The sequence below is a fragment of the Biomphalaria glabrata genome, chromosome 2 (genome assembly GCF_947242115.1).
Source record: "Biomphalaria glabrata chromosome 2, xgBioGlab47.1, whole genome shotgun sequence".
Classification (NCBI taxonomy): Eukaryota; Metazoa; Mollusca; class Gastropoda; family Planorbidae; genus Biomphalaria; species Biomphalaria glabrata.
This window is the reverse complement of record NC_074712.1, coordinates 24,965,767-24,981,539: the sequence shown is the minus strand read 5'-3', so window position 1 is coordinate 24,981,539 and position 15,773 is coordinate 24,965,767. Positions and strand designations below refer to the sequence as shown.

The window sequence follows — 15,773 nt, the reverse complement described above, 5'->3', positions numbered from 1 at the left end:
GAAATAATATAAAATTTTTATATTATGTCGCTCCTCTTCTGGTATCTTGGCCGATTTGGTGGGTTAAGGGGGGAAGGCGATTGCATGTACTGCCCTCCCCACTCTAGCCCTCTGAGTGGGAGGGGGGTCCTATTTTTAAGGAGACATCATAGTTTGTGAAAAAAAAATTAGTTGAAAATCTATATAATATAAACAACTTATTGATACGTGAAACCATTGAGGGCCTTATATCTTAAATTTTATGATTAGTAAATGTCACGTCAAACATTATTTTATTTAATTATTTAAAATATAGCTCGGGTCGAGGTCGAGTTGCAGACCCAGCAGACCTAATTAGCCGTTTTTTTCTCTGGGATTCCCGACCATTCACCCATTGTCTGATAGAGAATTTCTGATTGGTTAGAGATGCGAGCTAGAGAACAAGAGACGTATTAGTCACATGACATAAAGCTGTAATTTAATTGGTTGTTTGTCCGAGACTATAACGAGATCCTGAGATAGCGTGGTTTGGCTCAGTCGTAAGTAGATCTTCATCCAAGCAAGACGTTTATTGTTATTACGTCTCGAGCCGATTCTCATACTGTGTAGATCGTTTACATTTCAGTAGAAATCTTTGGAATGTATTATCTAATTTTCAGTTTATTCATGTAATTATTGTACATTTGCTGTTTCAAGTTTTAAATTAACAGTTTCTGTATTTGAATTGAAAAGGATTTTTGCCTATTCATTTATAGATTACATTTAGATCTAGATATAAAGTAGTCCTTAGCAAGTCACAGTAATTCTTCTAACTGCTGACATCTTCTAATCCTTGACATCACGGTTACAGGATCTTTATGTAAGAGGTAAAAGTTCATTCATGATCATTACTACTTCGAGAGCTTATTCATCGTGGCATCTATCATCATCAAAGATCTTCAGAGATTGTGATAGAACGGCATCTTTTACTCAAGTATTAAAGACCATTGACCGTGACAAAATGCACCTCCGATAAATCACTGAAGATCACCAAAAAATCATCAAATTTTTTATTCAAGATTCAAGATATAAGGACAATTTTCGTACTTTCTTCAATTATAGAACTTAATTTTTTTTCAACTTGGAATCAGATCTACTGTGTCAAAAGGTCAGTTATATATCGGTTATCGATATTTTATCTTAACATAGATCTAAGATAGAGTCTATCGTCTCGACTCTCTAGATCTAGTTCTAAATTCATATCGGTATTATAGATAAGCCCAGTATTAGTCAACGGTCACTATAATTCATCATTAAGTAGAAACCTTCTTACTAAATACAAAGTCAGTCGCATGACACGACGACACTACTAGATCTACAATCTCTACGGAGAAAGTTTATTAGCCTAGTACGGCACATGAAGTAATTATTTTACATTTGCTGTTACAATAATTACATGAATAAACTGAAAATTAGATAAAACATTCCAACTTTAATCAGCCATCTTGGCTACCAGCCCCGACGCCAAAAGAGTTTTCTTGCATTCTTCACTGCAGAAACGCCTTCTCCTGACATCTACAGCTCTTAATCCACCAGTGGAGTTCGGGGCGAAGACCCGACGGCAAAAGCGTTTTCTTGCATTCTTGACTGAAGAAACGCATTCTCCTGACATCTACAGCTCACTATTCATTCTCCTTACCTAAAGCGCATTATTCATCCTATTAAAATGACGCTTTGAATAATGTTGTACATGAAAAATATTCTAATATGAATTTATAGACTCTTAACTCTTTCTCTCCTAACTGACGATACCAACGTTGATTCCACCAGAATGTGGTAAATAATTACGGAGAGAAAGAGTTAATACATTGCAAATAAAACCGATTTACTCCTTGAAAAGATCAGATACCCCACATATTTAGATTAAGGCTTTGAGTATCGCCGCCGAAAAAAAAATCGATAAATAATATTCAATAAAATTCAAGCATAAATTGTGAGTTAAAGTCCCAAATTTAACTAGAAAAATATCAGAATAAGTAAAGGTTGGAAAAAGGCGACTAGGAAAAATATTATTTGGCTTTAAAACTTATCTCAATCGTTACTGTTATACTGAAAAATTTCGTTTGAATTCTAAATTTTCTAAAGCAAAGTCTTTCTTAATATAAGTATGATAAATTCATGTGAAATTACATAAACTCTGTCTGGAAAGGGCAGGGGCGGTAGAATGAAAACGATTAATCCTCGCTCCTTTTTATAATTTCTGCTAATGATTGCATTTGGCATTAAAGAAAGGGGGTGGGGCGACTCGATATAAGAATTTAATTTATAGCATATATAAATTATATTAGTGACAGATTTTTTAAAATTTTTGTACTTTCTTAACTATAATACAAAAAGAAAAAGTATTGCTTTGTCCGATGAGGGAAAGGAGATGGCATGTATCGCCCCAACCCACCTTTTTTATTTACTAATCATAAAATTTGAGATTATAGTGTGGTACGACATAATATACAAATGGGTTCATATATCAATACGTAGTTTATATTATATTGATATTCAACTAATGTTGTTCACAAACTATGAGGGCAGTACATGCAATCGCCACCACTTACCCCGCCGAATCGGCCAAGATATATCTTCTATACTATAAAGTAGAATGTGAGGTGTATGTATGTTACTTATAGACATCAAAACCGCTTGACCAATCTTGATAAAACTTGGCAGGAATGTTCCTTGGGTACCAACTTAGACCATAGTGTATGTATTGTAGCCCTAAAACAAACTTAAGACCCTAAAAAAAATAAAGTTGTCCGACTCTATTACAGCTATAGTATTTTATGGATCTAGGCCATGTCTACAACGTTGACATGAGAAAAGAGCGAAAGGATTTAGACCTAGATCTAATTTTAAGAAATACACTTTGCGCAGATAGTTTTTTACTTTGACACATGAAAATACAAAAGAAGATCCATTGATTTCATTATATAATAAAAGTAATATTCAATTTTGTGTTTCAAAAGCATTTATTACATAAATTAGTTCTTTATATCTGTGACTACAGATTTCCTGACGAACATTCTTTCATTAGACAATACCGTAATGAATCGCGTACTAAAATTAATTCGTTTAATTGTTTACTTTATAATCCCATCCCTAGATCTAAAACTCTAATTCAACTCTAAGATGATAAAACTTCTCTTCGCACAGATAGTTTTATACATTAACACATGAACATACTAATTATAGTCCATTCATTTCATATTTTGATCAAATAAACATTCAAATTTGTTTTTTTAAAGCATTTTAAGAGACTACATTCGTTTACGAAAGCTGCGAAGCCGAGTTGAGATAGGCCTAGATCTATATTCATTCATGAATCCCGTACTAAAAATTATTTCGTTTAATTGTTCACTTTATAATCCCATTCCTTTAACAAAGATATCGCTCTTTTCGTTTTTAATAGATATGTATGTATCGCCTCGGGTAAACCAATTTTCGCAAAACTAATTTTATTTTCGTAGCGAAAGATAAAAAACTTGAAAGGATCATTACCTAACTTTAACATACATCTAAATCCAATCCACTAGATTAGTAAACACAAACTTATACCCGCAGGCCGCGGGTAATGTCAGGCTAGTCTATATTATAAAGTAGAATGTGAGGTGTATGTATGTATGTATGTTACTTATAGACATCAAAACCGCTTGACCAATCTTGATAAAACTTGGCAGGAATGTTTCTTAGGTACCAACTTAGACTTAAGTGTATGTATTGTAGCCCTAAAACAAACTTAAGACCCTAAAAAAAAAAAAGTTTTCCGACTCTATTACAGCTATAGTAATTTATGGATCTAGGCCATGTCTACAATGTTGACATGAGAAAAGATCGAAAGGATTTAGACCTAGATCTAATTTTAAGAAATACACTTCGCGCAGATAGTTTTTTTTACTTTGACACATGAAAATACAAAAGAATATCCATTGATTTCATTATATAATAAAATTAACCTTCAATTTTGTGTTTCAAAAGCATTTTTTACATAAATTAGTTCCTGATATCTGTGACTACAGATTTCCTGGCGAACATTCTTTCATTAGACAATACAGTAATGAATCGCGTACTAAAAATTAATTCGTTTAATTGTTTACTTTATAATCCCATCCCTAGATCTAAAACTCTAATTCAACTCTAAGATGATAAAACTTTTCTTCGCACAGATAGTTTTATACATTAACACATGAACATACTAATTATAGTCCATTCATTTCATATTTTGATCAAATAAACATTCAAATTTGGTTTTTTAAAGCATTTTAAGAGACTACATTCGTTTACGAAAGCTGCGAAGCCGAGTTGAGATAGGCCTAGATCTATATTCATTCATGAATCGCGTACTAAAAATTATTTCGTTTAATTGTTCACTTTATAATCCCATTCATTTAACAAAGCTATCGCACTTTTCGTTTTTAATAGATATGAATGTATCGGCTTCGGGCAAACCCATTTTCGCAAACCTAATTTTATTTTCGTAGCGAAAGAGAAAAAACTTGAAAGGATCATTAGCTAAGTTTAACATACATCTAAATCCAATCCACTAGATTAGTAAACACAAACTTAGACCCGCAGGCCGCGGGTAATGTCAGGCTAGTTATACATAAAGATATTTAATTTCATTATTTTTCTTCCATAGTTTTATAATGGATCAATCTACAATAAGATGGTGCGCAAATGTTTAATTAGGCCAATTGAATCATTAAAATTTTTTCTTGTTTGCGCCTAGTGACGAAAGCGGTGCCAAGTTTTTTTCCCATTGACGTCATATAGAAAATTTCATTCATAAAACATTCTAGCCAAAATTAATTTTATTTTTCAAACCGATATAACGGTCGACTTCGAGTTTTGCCGATGTGGCCAATGAGTTGAGAAATTTTTTTTATTTCGAAAACAGCTCTAACGATTTTTTTTTAAATTTCAAGGTATGTGCATATTAGTGTTAAAAAAAATTCTCAACTCATTGGCCACATTGGGAAAGTTCGAGGTCGACCCTTATATCGGTTTAAAAATGCCTCATTTACGAAAAATTTATTTTGGCTAGAATATTTATGAATGAAAATTTTCCATGAAGTGAACGGGGAAAACGCGTCACTAGGCTTACCGCAGTGCACTATAATATTTCTTTGCAAACAAGAACGAGTTTTAAAGAATCAAGTAGACCTAATTAAAAATTATCTTATTATAGATTGATTTATTATGGGTGAGCAGATCTCGAGGCGCGAGAGAGACCTTTTCTCTGCTCAACATTAAATTATTAACAGTAGGCAGATGTTAGCGCTACTGGGTGTGTTTCATCTGTGACACCTCAGTCTACGACCAAGGGGCTAGAGTCGCCTAAGTAACCAGACATACTAACCTAAACTAAATGAAAGCAAAAACAAACTTTAATTGAAATTAAATAAGACAAAATGTAACTTTATTTACATAAAAAATAAATCAATAATCAATCATATATATTCACTTAAGTTAAATAAAAAAAAACTACCTATGCAACTACTAAAAATCAACACTAACAAAACAACCTTACCAATAACTATCTAACAAAATCACTACAACTACCACACTAGACCTAGATCTACACTAACACCCTACAATAAACTAGTCTAGATCTACAATATTCTACTACTACAACCAACCCATAACACTAACACTAAAACAATAAAACCTTAGTTAGTACCTTACTATTACTCATGTAGTGGAGTGGATACTTTTTCAGGCCACACCGGCCACCCAGATATCCACGTGACCCTTCCCCCTAGATGGCGCCTTGTGTCCGCGTAAAAAGGCAGAACAATGTGGGCACTGTCCATTCTACCGGCATCTCTTTTCGCTGTAGTGTCTGTTCGTTATTGGGCCTACATCGTCTCCACTTCCTGTTTGTGCCTGGTTCTACACCATGTGTTTATGTATGGCTGCAGGTAATTATATTTTACTTTCTTATATTGTAATTTTATTTAGTAGTCTATGTAGAATATCGCTATATTGTTGGACTATTGTTATTTTTAGAAACCAGCATGTAAATGATTCCATTTGTTGAATTGTGTACCTTTAGTATACTATACTAATTAGATCCTATATAGCAGTGATGCCCAACCTAATTCGGTCCGTGGGCCATTTTAATTTTTAACACTCGTGGGGCCACACCACCGAAATGATCAAATAAAAAGAAAGTAAGAAAATTGACTTCAAATCACTCGTATTGAACTATGCACACACTAATTGCTTGTTAGAAATTTATTCAAAAACATACTTCTGAATATCCGGCTGCATAGATGAGACACCAAGTCAGAGCACTGAATCCAGACTCTCGTCCGTGATACAAGGATTTAATATTGGTTTCGCCTGTTTCATCACTGAAAAAGTTTGTGCTTGTAAACAAGGTGACTATCATTAACTCTTGTTTCGGAGGATTTAGACAAGTTTCTGCAGGCATCACGGAGCTTTGTCTGCATGGTTAGAAATTTACCAAGAAGGGATGTCTGGCTTTGTAAGTCAATCAGTTTCAGTTACAGGTATGACAGGGCTCTTGACACATCAGCCGCTAATGAATTTTCGAAAAGACTTATTTCATTCTTTAAAAATGTGAAAATCGATAAAATCTTTTAGTAAATAATCCTTCATTGGCCTCAGAAATTAAATCGTTTTTTGATCTTTTGGGATTGACATATTATGCTGCTTGTATTTTTGTAGAGCGGTACAGGTTAGAACTTGAAAAGATGCACCCCTTCCCCTGCTGAATGAAGAGCTGCAATGTTGTTCGAAAGCGCTTATGTCAGCATAAGACATTCTAAGAAAAATCAACTTGTAGTTTGATATTGAATTCATTCAGATGTGACGTAATGTCTCATAAAATAGCCAAATCCCACAACTTTGTGTAGTTGTTCACTTGAGATACTTGCTTTGAATGCTCTGTCTCAAATATTGATTTTAAAAAAAAACGTTTTAGTACCTTATCATATGCTTCAGGTTCAAACCCTTGTCACAGAGGTGCTAGTTGGTGAATAAAGCAATGAAGCTGCAGACACCCGGATCCTTCTGACTCGACAACTTTTCTAATAACTGTTGCTTCCAGTCCACAGTGGAATCCAACCATACTTCTGGCGCCATCAGTAGTCACTCTCATGAATTTCTCCCAAGAACAATATCCTTTATGATGGTTGAAACCTTTTTGAACAGGTCTTTGCGTGATGGTCCCATGCATCCTTCTCTTAGCTATTAACTCCTCTATTATTTCAATATTGCTGCTTACACCGTAAATACCAAGAGTTAAGCGCTTCAAGATATGCCCGTTTCATATTATGTTTTTGTTTTTAAAACATCCACAGTATCTTATTAAACAAACATGTTGACTCACTATCATGTTCCTAAAAAAAAAAAGTAAAGGTCCGTTCACTTTTCCAGGAAGATTTCAAATTTAAGTTTAAAAGGTCATGGTACCAATCCATATATGAAAGCGTGACTGTCCTAACATAGGGAAAAATACATTTTCATCTTTTATTTTCGGAAGGGGGAAGATTTTCTACGCTCTGTGCTGACGTTTCGGCGGGCCGGATGGAACGACGTCGCGGGCCGGATCTGGCCCGAGGGCCGTATTTTGGACATCACTGCTATATAGAATGTTAAATGTCCATCTTGTTAATCTAATTCTACAACCAGTGTGAAGATACTGGCTTTTTATGAACCAGTTGTTCTATTTAATTGTTATTGTCATTTATTTTTATAATGTTTCGGGTGTTCCATATCTCTCTTGTGTTTGTAAAAGAGATGATTGGTTTACACTATAGGATTTTCTTTTTGTTTTTTTGTTAAGATTTAGTATTTAGGCTTCAATGTTGTGTGTCAACTTGGTCTAACCATTTAGGCTTATTAATTATGTCTAGTTAATGCTCAATTGTAATTATGTTTTATGTTTGCCTTTGGCAGGTCTTTAGTGTAAAACAAACTGATTGAAATCGGCCTACGAGTTGAATTCGTCATGTCATTTAGAATTTAGTTTGTTCTGTGCCAAACCCACCAAACTTAGACTAAGCGTCTAAGCCGACTAAGGCAACACTACAGAAAAAAATAAAACTAGATCTACAGCAGCAGCTTGAAGCAGCAATACTAGATACAGCAGAGGTTACAACTGTTATAGCAGCAGAGTAATAGCAGCAATATTAGATACAGCAGTAACAATAGCAGGCCGTCCCAGGTACAGAATAAAAAATATTTACACGACAGACCACAAAGATCTTCAGCTGTCACACAGACAGAGATACTAAACTGACCACTGGTCAAATGTACACTCAACTGTTTTAAGACAGCCTGCACATCACTTTTTATAATATGCCGCACTAACCTATACAAAAAGCGAAAGTACAAATAATAATTTTTGCCCTAGCCTATAAAAAAGAATATAAAAATATAGCTCTAGCCTATAGAATTAATAAAATATACATATAAAAACAGCTCTGAGAGCGCAAGCTAACATATGAGAGAAGTAATGAAATTAAATGTGCCGCTGTATGATTAGTTATTGTGTTTTAAGTGCTTAATAAATTGTTTACACTTAATTACGTAGAGCGGTGTAGGTACCTTTTATTTTGTTGTTTATTTTGCTAGTGACCTCCAGCTGTCTCGTTCTGAGGCCGCATGCAACCAGGTGCTCTCTTCTATGTCAGCTAAGGCAAGTTGGCGCCTAAGCTGGTCTTTTAAGCGTTTCGGTGTTATTTCGACCACTTTTTTAGCTCACCAAGAAAAGACTGCCTTTGGCATGCGTTCGTCAGAGATTTGTCTCCCATACAGGATACTGCTCTGTCTAGCGTAACTGTCGGACTTTAAAAATCCCCTCTATAGAAAGGTCGCGGATACACATTTGAGACCAAAAGAAAATCTTAATCAACCACCGGCGGACAATGGTTATGCTTGCCCTGGTTGTGGCAAAATGTGTAGGTCACATCTGGGGCTGCATAGCCACGGGTAATACTGCAATCCTCATTAATCTTCGGACTCGAAGACAAGCCTTATTATTATTATTATTTTGTTGGTGAATTTTACCATGTGTTCATGCTTCGGTGTCTACTGTTCCTTAACAAAACAAAGAAAATGGTCATATAACAGCTTCTCTACCTCTTACTTGCTGCGACAGGTTTTTGCGTGTGATGTGTGTTTGGCTTGTTTAATGCCTAGGGAATGATTATTTTTGAAGCTATCACAAACTGACCCATCAGCATATAAATCGCGCAACGAGACAAGCAATGAAAGAGAGATACAAAGTTAAAAATTGAAGAATATTTACATAAATATTTACATAGAAGAATAAAAAGGGGGAGGGTTTGCATCTATCTCCAATCAATACTATATTTAATCATCAATCTTGCACTTAATAAGAGAGTATGTCAGTTTGTCCTCTGCACTTAGCTGGTTATCCTACTGATGTCGCAGCTGGCTGTGATCCTGGCTTGAGGTTTTGCAGCTGGAGGTGGTGCTCTAGTGGATAGAGGGTCGCCGGTGATACAGTTCTTGTGGAGTCTCAATCCAAAGTTCAATAGCAAATAGCGCAGTGATTCGATAAATAGGCAGAAGTGCAGTGCTGAATAGCACTAAGTACATATGCAATTGAGTAGGTTGACGAGTGGTTGTCAAACAATGCCGAATAAATAGGCAGACACCTGAGGGAGGCTGCGGATAAACAAAGACAAGTTAGGACATGTCTCTAATGCATCTTATCGATGCCCTCGACTGAGGTGCATTCGTCAGATTGGTAAAATTGCTTTGGAGCAGAATGTGGAGATGATGACAAATGGGATTGGGAAATTTTATGGCTGATAATAGCATTATAAAATGTACATAGTAAGGGAGATAATAATCTCAATTAAACATCATAAGTTGGAAGAGAAGGGGGGGGGGGGAATGGACGGTGATCAGTGACCATGACGGTTTGTTTACATATGGCCGTCGGTCCTGAACAATGGAGAGAGTGTCCGTTCAAGGGGCTCAACTCTCGTTAGAGTAAAATGAGTAAAGGGGGAGATAATTCATATATCTTCTCTAAGCGCAGTATTAGTGCGCTAGTAAAATTATCAAAGCGGTCAGCTGAGATAAAGGGAATAAAATACGATGTACAAATATATACATGGTTGCATCAACGATCAATTAAGCAACGTAGCATTGATAGATTAATGCAATACATAATTATATACATTTATGCCATGTTTATGTTTTCTACTTGTGAGAGAAATACACAATGCACTAATTAAATATAGATGAAATGATAGAATACACATGATAGTATCCATACACAAAGTAATTAAGATGGAACTGTGATTAAGTTCGGCTTACCACCAGGTATTCATCTAAAAGTAACAATGTATTAAATAGTCCTGACTCGACTGGTCAGCGAGAATGAGAAGTGAGAGAGTGTCTGTCCCGCCTTACTCTACCTTATAAAGGTCCGGGAGAGATGGGCGGAAACAGGAAATGCGATATGCCTAAGGATTATCTCTCACGTGGGTGAATTTGACTCGAAATGGGAGTCGCACCTTGGAGTGTCGAGGGGCGTGTTGATCCGAGTTATCTCTTTGATCAAAGGGAGGGGGGGGGGAGAAAGAGTGATTTGTATTCCACCCAAGGAGGAGTCAACTGCGACCGTCCGACATCCGGCGGGTAAAACCAAAGAGACTGTGTGTTTATCTTTCCCCGGTCATAGGATGATAAGTGAAAGCCGTGGCCTAGTTGTCGCCAAGGTGGTGAACTCAGTCTAGTGAGAAGAGGACAAGGTGGGGCGGGTGATGAAATTGGGGATAGAACGGGGAAATAATTAAAATAAAATAAATAAATAATAATAATTAATGCTGTGATAAAATTGAGTGACTCTGACAGCAAGCTTTGACTTGTCACACTTGCTCACACTGAACATGATATGTAGCTAGCGGTCAACGAGTTTGCTTAAGCTGCAGCCTCTTTTGATTTAACTATAAACCTCGGTAAAAAGCTTAGGGTTAGGGCGTGAAGACGGAACGCGCAAGAGATATCTGAATGGAGGGATGTGTAAAAGCAGGCTTTATCCCTCCACTGGCTGTAGCACCACAGGGATGGATGGATGGATGGCAAAAGCCGGTATGAACTTCTGATAGTCCGACAGTCAGGCTGGGCAGGGCACGTATCCCGTATGAGGGACGAACATAGTTTTCGGCGTAACAGAGATGCCCCACGAAAACATTTCTTTAGACAACTAATGCAATGATTTAAGTCAATTAAGAAAAAAATGCGCCATTTTACTTTGTCACAAAGTTCCCTTTTTTACCCTACAACGTAGAGATTTTATTCACTTAATGTTTCGTACTAAAGCCATAATAAAATGTCCGAGCATAACCATCTGGATGTTACACTGCAAAGACTGTCTTCCAAGCCAATAATAGTAGGCCTACAATAGTTTTACGCAAAGATGCATTGTAAAACTATAAGACGGACGTGAGCTGTGGTTTGTCTAGACTGTAGGAGGACTTAGGAGACTTTATATTTAATCGCCATGTATAATTACATTTAGAACTAAGAGAAGACTAAAGCAACTCGTCAGATTAGTAGTCTTTATCCGATCGTTCATTTTCGTAATTACAAAAATATTCCCAAAATGACTTCGTTAAGAAATTATTTAACCGAGCGAGGCTCGGCCACCTGATACTATATCCTATACTCTTAAGCGAGCACTTCTAGTAACCAGACTAGAAAAGGATGTTGACATTAGGTGACGAACGATTTCCGTCCAAGTTGGGAGCCAAGATAAAGATGTTGTGATCAATAGATGTTGTTCTACATGCATTTGTGATGTCCTGTAAATAAACATATATATGTCTCGTTGAGTTGCCTCACTTAAGTTATTACAATTGGTGTCTGAAGTGGGATAATAGGCAACTGAACGAGAGGAGGTAGGATTCGATCTCTATGGCATCGTTGAAGCTATTTCATCAGCTCTTAATTAAAGAGCTAAGACAAGAGCTTCGGGACCAAGGTTTAAAACCCATCGGTAGCAGGGAAACGCTCACGGCTCGTCTGCGGCAAGCTCTGATCGATGAAGAAGAAGATCCGGAGACATATCAATTTAAAATTGAACTTGGGATTGTTGATGTTATTTTCGAGATTCAGGACTGTGGGGATACATATGTGAGCAGGTCAGGAGGCGCTACTGAGTGAGACCTTTTATTAGCTGCTCAACATTTTTAGCGGCCCCCGTAAGGGGAAAAAGCCGCTATTAGGTTTGTGCAAAATGTCCGTCTGTCACACTCAGATCCCGAAAACTAGAAGAGATATGAAAAATATTATTTCATCATTAAATGCGGCTTCAAAAGTTTAGGTGCAACGGCTACTTTTGGTTTTCTAAAAGCAAACCGTTTAATTTATAAAATTAATTATGCAAGCGATTTTTTCATAAAAATACACCAATTCTAAAACAATTACGTAAATGTAAGGGAGGCAATGTTACAATATGCTAACAAAGACGGACAATTTTTGTGTATTTTCAGTATCACTGAGTCAAATATATTTTAAAAATGTACAGGAAATGTTTACAACAAATATAAATAATAGTTAAAGATGTTTTTTCTGGTCAACTAGCTGCTAAAATTAAAAGAAAACATTTCTGTTTGTTTTAAAGGCTATTAATGCATTTTGTATGTAAATATCACACACATTTTTTTAATGGACTTTTTATGCAGCGATTTTCGTGCAGTAGCGTAACGTCGCTACATGACCAGGTACTATACCAATTCCTTAAACTTTTTTAAAAAATCAGATTTTATTTATTTTTTGTTTAGTGCCCCCATCCGAATACAAGAAGATTATTTTTGTGCGTTTTGTCTGTTGGTCGGTCTGTCCGTCACGATTAGATTAAAAAAAACTAGAACTCTAAAAGCTATTGAAAATCTTATTTACACTTTAATGTTCCTCCCGTAACATCTCAATAGTTTTAAGTATCTAAAAATTGATTGTTCCGGATTTTTTTTGTGCAAACTAATCCACACCAACAAATATTTGTTTGCTCTTCTAATTTATATTACATTCAATTTCCATCCTTAAACGTTGCAAAAACACATTATCAATAATATGTTGTTCCGTTTTTTATGTAAATAGCATATTAATGCTAAATCAAAATCTCTATACTGACTTATATTTCATTAAGTGTAAAAATGTTCCGGATATTGTTTTATAAAACATGAATTATGCCTAATGATTGTTTGAAATCGCATAAGTTACTAATATTACACTTATATTATTTGACAATGCGTCACTATAATTTAGTTATCAATATCAAATTGTTCCGTATTTTCATCTTTAAACAAATTTTAAAAATATCGACAATAGGTTGTTCATGGCTTAAAAAAAAAGTAATTTACTAGAATTGATTACTGAAAATTACTTTTTAGACATTTAATTTTCTTGCTAAAACATAACATAGAAGTTTTGTAATCGATAAAGAAAGTTCCGGATTTTGTTTCTTGCAAATCGTCGCCAGAAATTTCCGAATTCATTTAAAAATCTACTAACGCCAAATAATTGTTTGAACTCCCTCTTCTAATTAATAAACAAATAATCTTCTCATTTACGAAATAATGTTTTTACGGGTTTTTATGAAAAATATTTTAACTCACTACTCTCTTACAGTACATTTAACTTTCTACCTAAAACATGTAAAAATCTAATTATCGTTAATATTATGTTCCGATTTTTAAGGAAAACAGAATCCAAACACCAAAGAAAGGTATGAAAATCTCTCCACATGGCTGTAGTACATCTAATTTTTATACGAGACCATCCAAAAAATTTAATTAACGGTATTACATTTATCTGAAATTCTCTTTTTCTTTTACTATTTATACAAACATCCGGAACAATCTATTATATAAACTTTTCAATTGTGTTCATACCTAAAAATTATTGCGATGTTTTGAAACGTAAAATAAAGGTTAATAAATTTTTAATAACTTTTAGTGGTTCTTTTTTTATATCAAGATGACTGACAGACCGACTGACAGACAAAACGCAAAAACAATGCGGCTTTGATCTTTTTTAAATAAATTCTATTAGAACTAAGTGCACCAATGTCTATGAACCCTTGTTAAATATCTCGTGTAAATAAAGACATTTTTTTTATGGTAGGCCTACCGGTACTAGCCTATTGTGAGGTAATGGAATTTTTTTTATTTGACGTCATATGAATGGACTCTTTAAATGTAGGCTAATGTTAAAAGAACGCACTCGGTGCACCAATGTCTATTAACCCTCGAAAAATTGCTCGTATTAATGAAAACATATTTTAGTCTAACTAAGCCGTGTGACGTAGTGTTTTTTTTTCCTTTGACGTCATATGGAATGAATTCTTTAAATGAAATGCTAAAAGAACGCACTCGGTGCACCAATGGCTATGAACACTCGATAAATGGCTCGTATTGATGAAGGTGATTTTTAGTCTAGCTAGGCCGTGTGACGTAGTGTTTTTTTTTTACCTTTGACGTCATATGGAATTAATTCTTTAAAAGAAATGCGAAAAGAACGCACTTGGTGCACCAATGTCTATGAACACTCGATAAATGGCTCGTAATGATGAAGGCGATTTTTATTTTAGCTAGGCCGTGTGACGTAGTGTTTTTTTTCCTTTGACGTCATATGGAATGAATTCTTTAAATGAAATGCTAAAAGAACGCACTTGGTGCACCAAAGTCTATGAACACTCGATAAATGGCTCTTATTGATGAAGGCGATTTTTAGTCTAGCTAGGCTGTGTGACGTAGTGTTTTTTTTTTCCTCTGACGTTATATGAAATTAATTCTTCAAATGAAATGAAAAAAGAACTCGGTATAGAAATGTTTATTAAGCATCGTTATGTGACTCGCGTTTAAAAAAGGAATGATATCTTGATTTAGATCTAATCTAGATTTTTGAAAATCTAGATCTAGATTTTTATTACAGTATATCTAGATCTGGATTTATATTCTAATTAAAATTATTTTAGAGCCTAGATCTAGAATTTCTAGATCTAGTTTAGACTAAAATAGACTAGATTAAGATGTAGAATTTCAATTTCTAAACTTAAAGTGTAAAAAAAAAGTGTAGATTTTCATTTCCAAACGTTTTGTTCAATATTGTAATGTTTTAATACACTAAAACTAATGTACTATTTTGTATTTAATTTAAATTTACGGCAAATGAATCTTTGAATTATTATTACATTTGACCATCAAAATTAAATCACCTCTTGAATATTATTTGCGAATATGCAGATCCGACAGGGATCCGACTTCGACGGGGGCGCCTCTGAGTTTTGTGTAACACAAACTCTCTTTGTAATCTTGTTTCATTATACAGTAGGCAGGTGGTAGCTCTATTGGGTGGGCCCAATCTGTGCATCTCGGTCTGCGACCAAGGGGCTAGAGTCGCATGAGCAACCAGACATCACAATTAAACTAAACTAACCTAGCTAACTAAAAGAACAAACTAAAAGTAAAACAACCAACTAAATTTATAAAACAAACTTATATACACTTTATTTATACAAGAAAAAAAAAACAAATCAATAAAATATATATGTGCAAACGAAAATATACAGAAACAACTAGACCAAAACAACTAGATAAACGAAAACTAAACAACTAATCAACCCTACTTGATCTATACTATTACAACTACTATCACTATCCAACAAACCAAACCCAAATAAAACCACTAGTTACCCCGATTCATAATAATCCACCAAGATACCCTACAAGGCAATAGACCACTAAAATAAC

At 34.9% G+C, this 15,773-nt stretch overlaps 1 long non-coding RNA gene across 1 annotated transcript; it reads left to right on the top strand.

Annotated features, from left to right (window-relative positions):
• The first annotated feature begins 530 nt into the window (after positions 1 to 530).
• LOC129924814 (uncharacterized) lies at positions 531 to 12,755 on the top strand. The gene is made up of 3 exons (XR_008776751.1): positions 531 to 1,126; positions 5,729 to 5,930; positions 7,936 to 12,755. It is a non-coding gene; the product is annotated as an uncharacterized LOC129924814 (long non-coding RNA).
• The last annotated feature ends 3,018 nt before the right edge of the window (positions 12,756 to 15,773 follow it).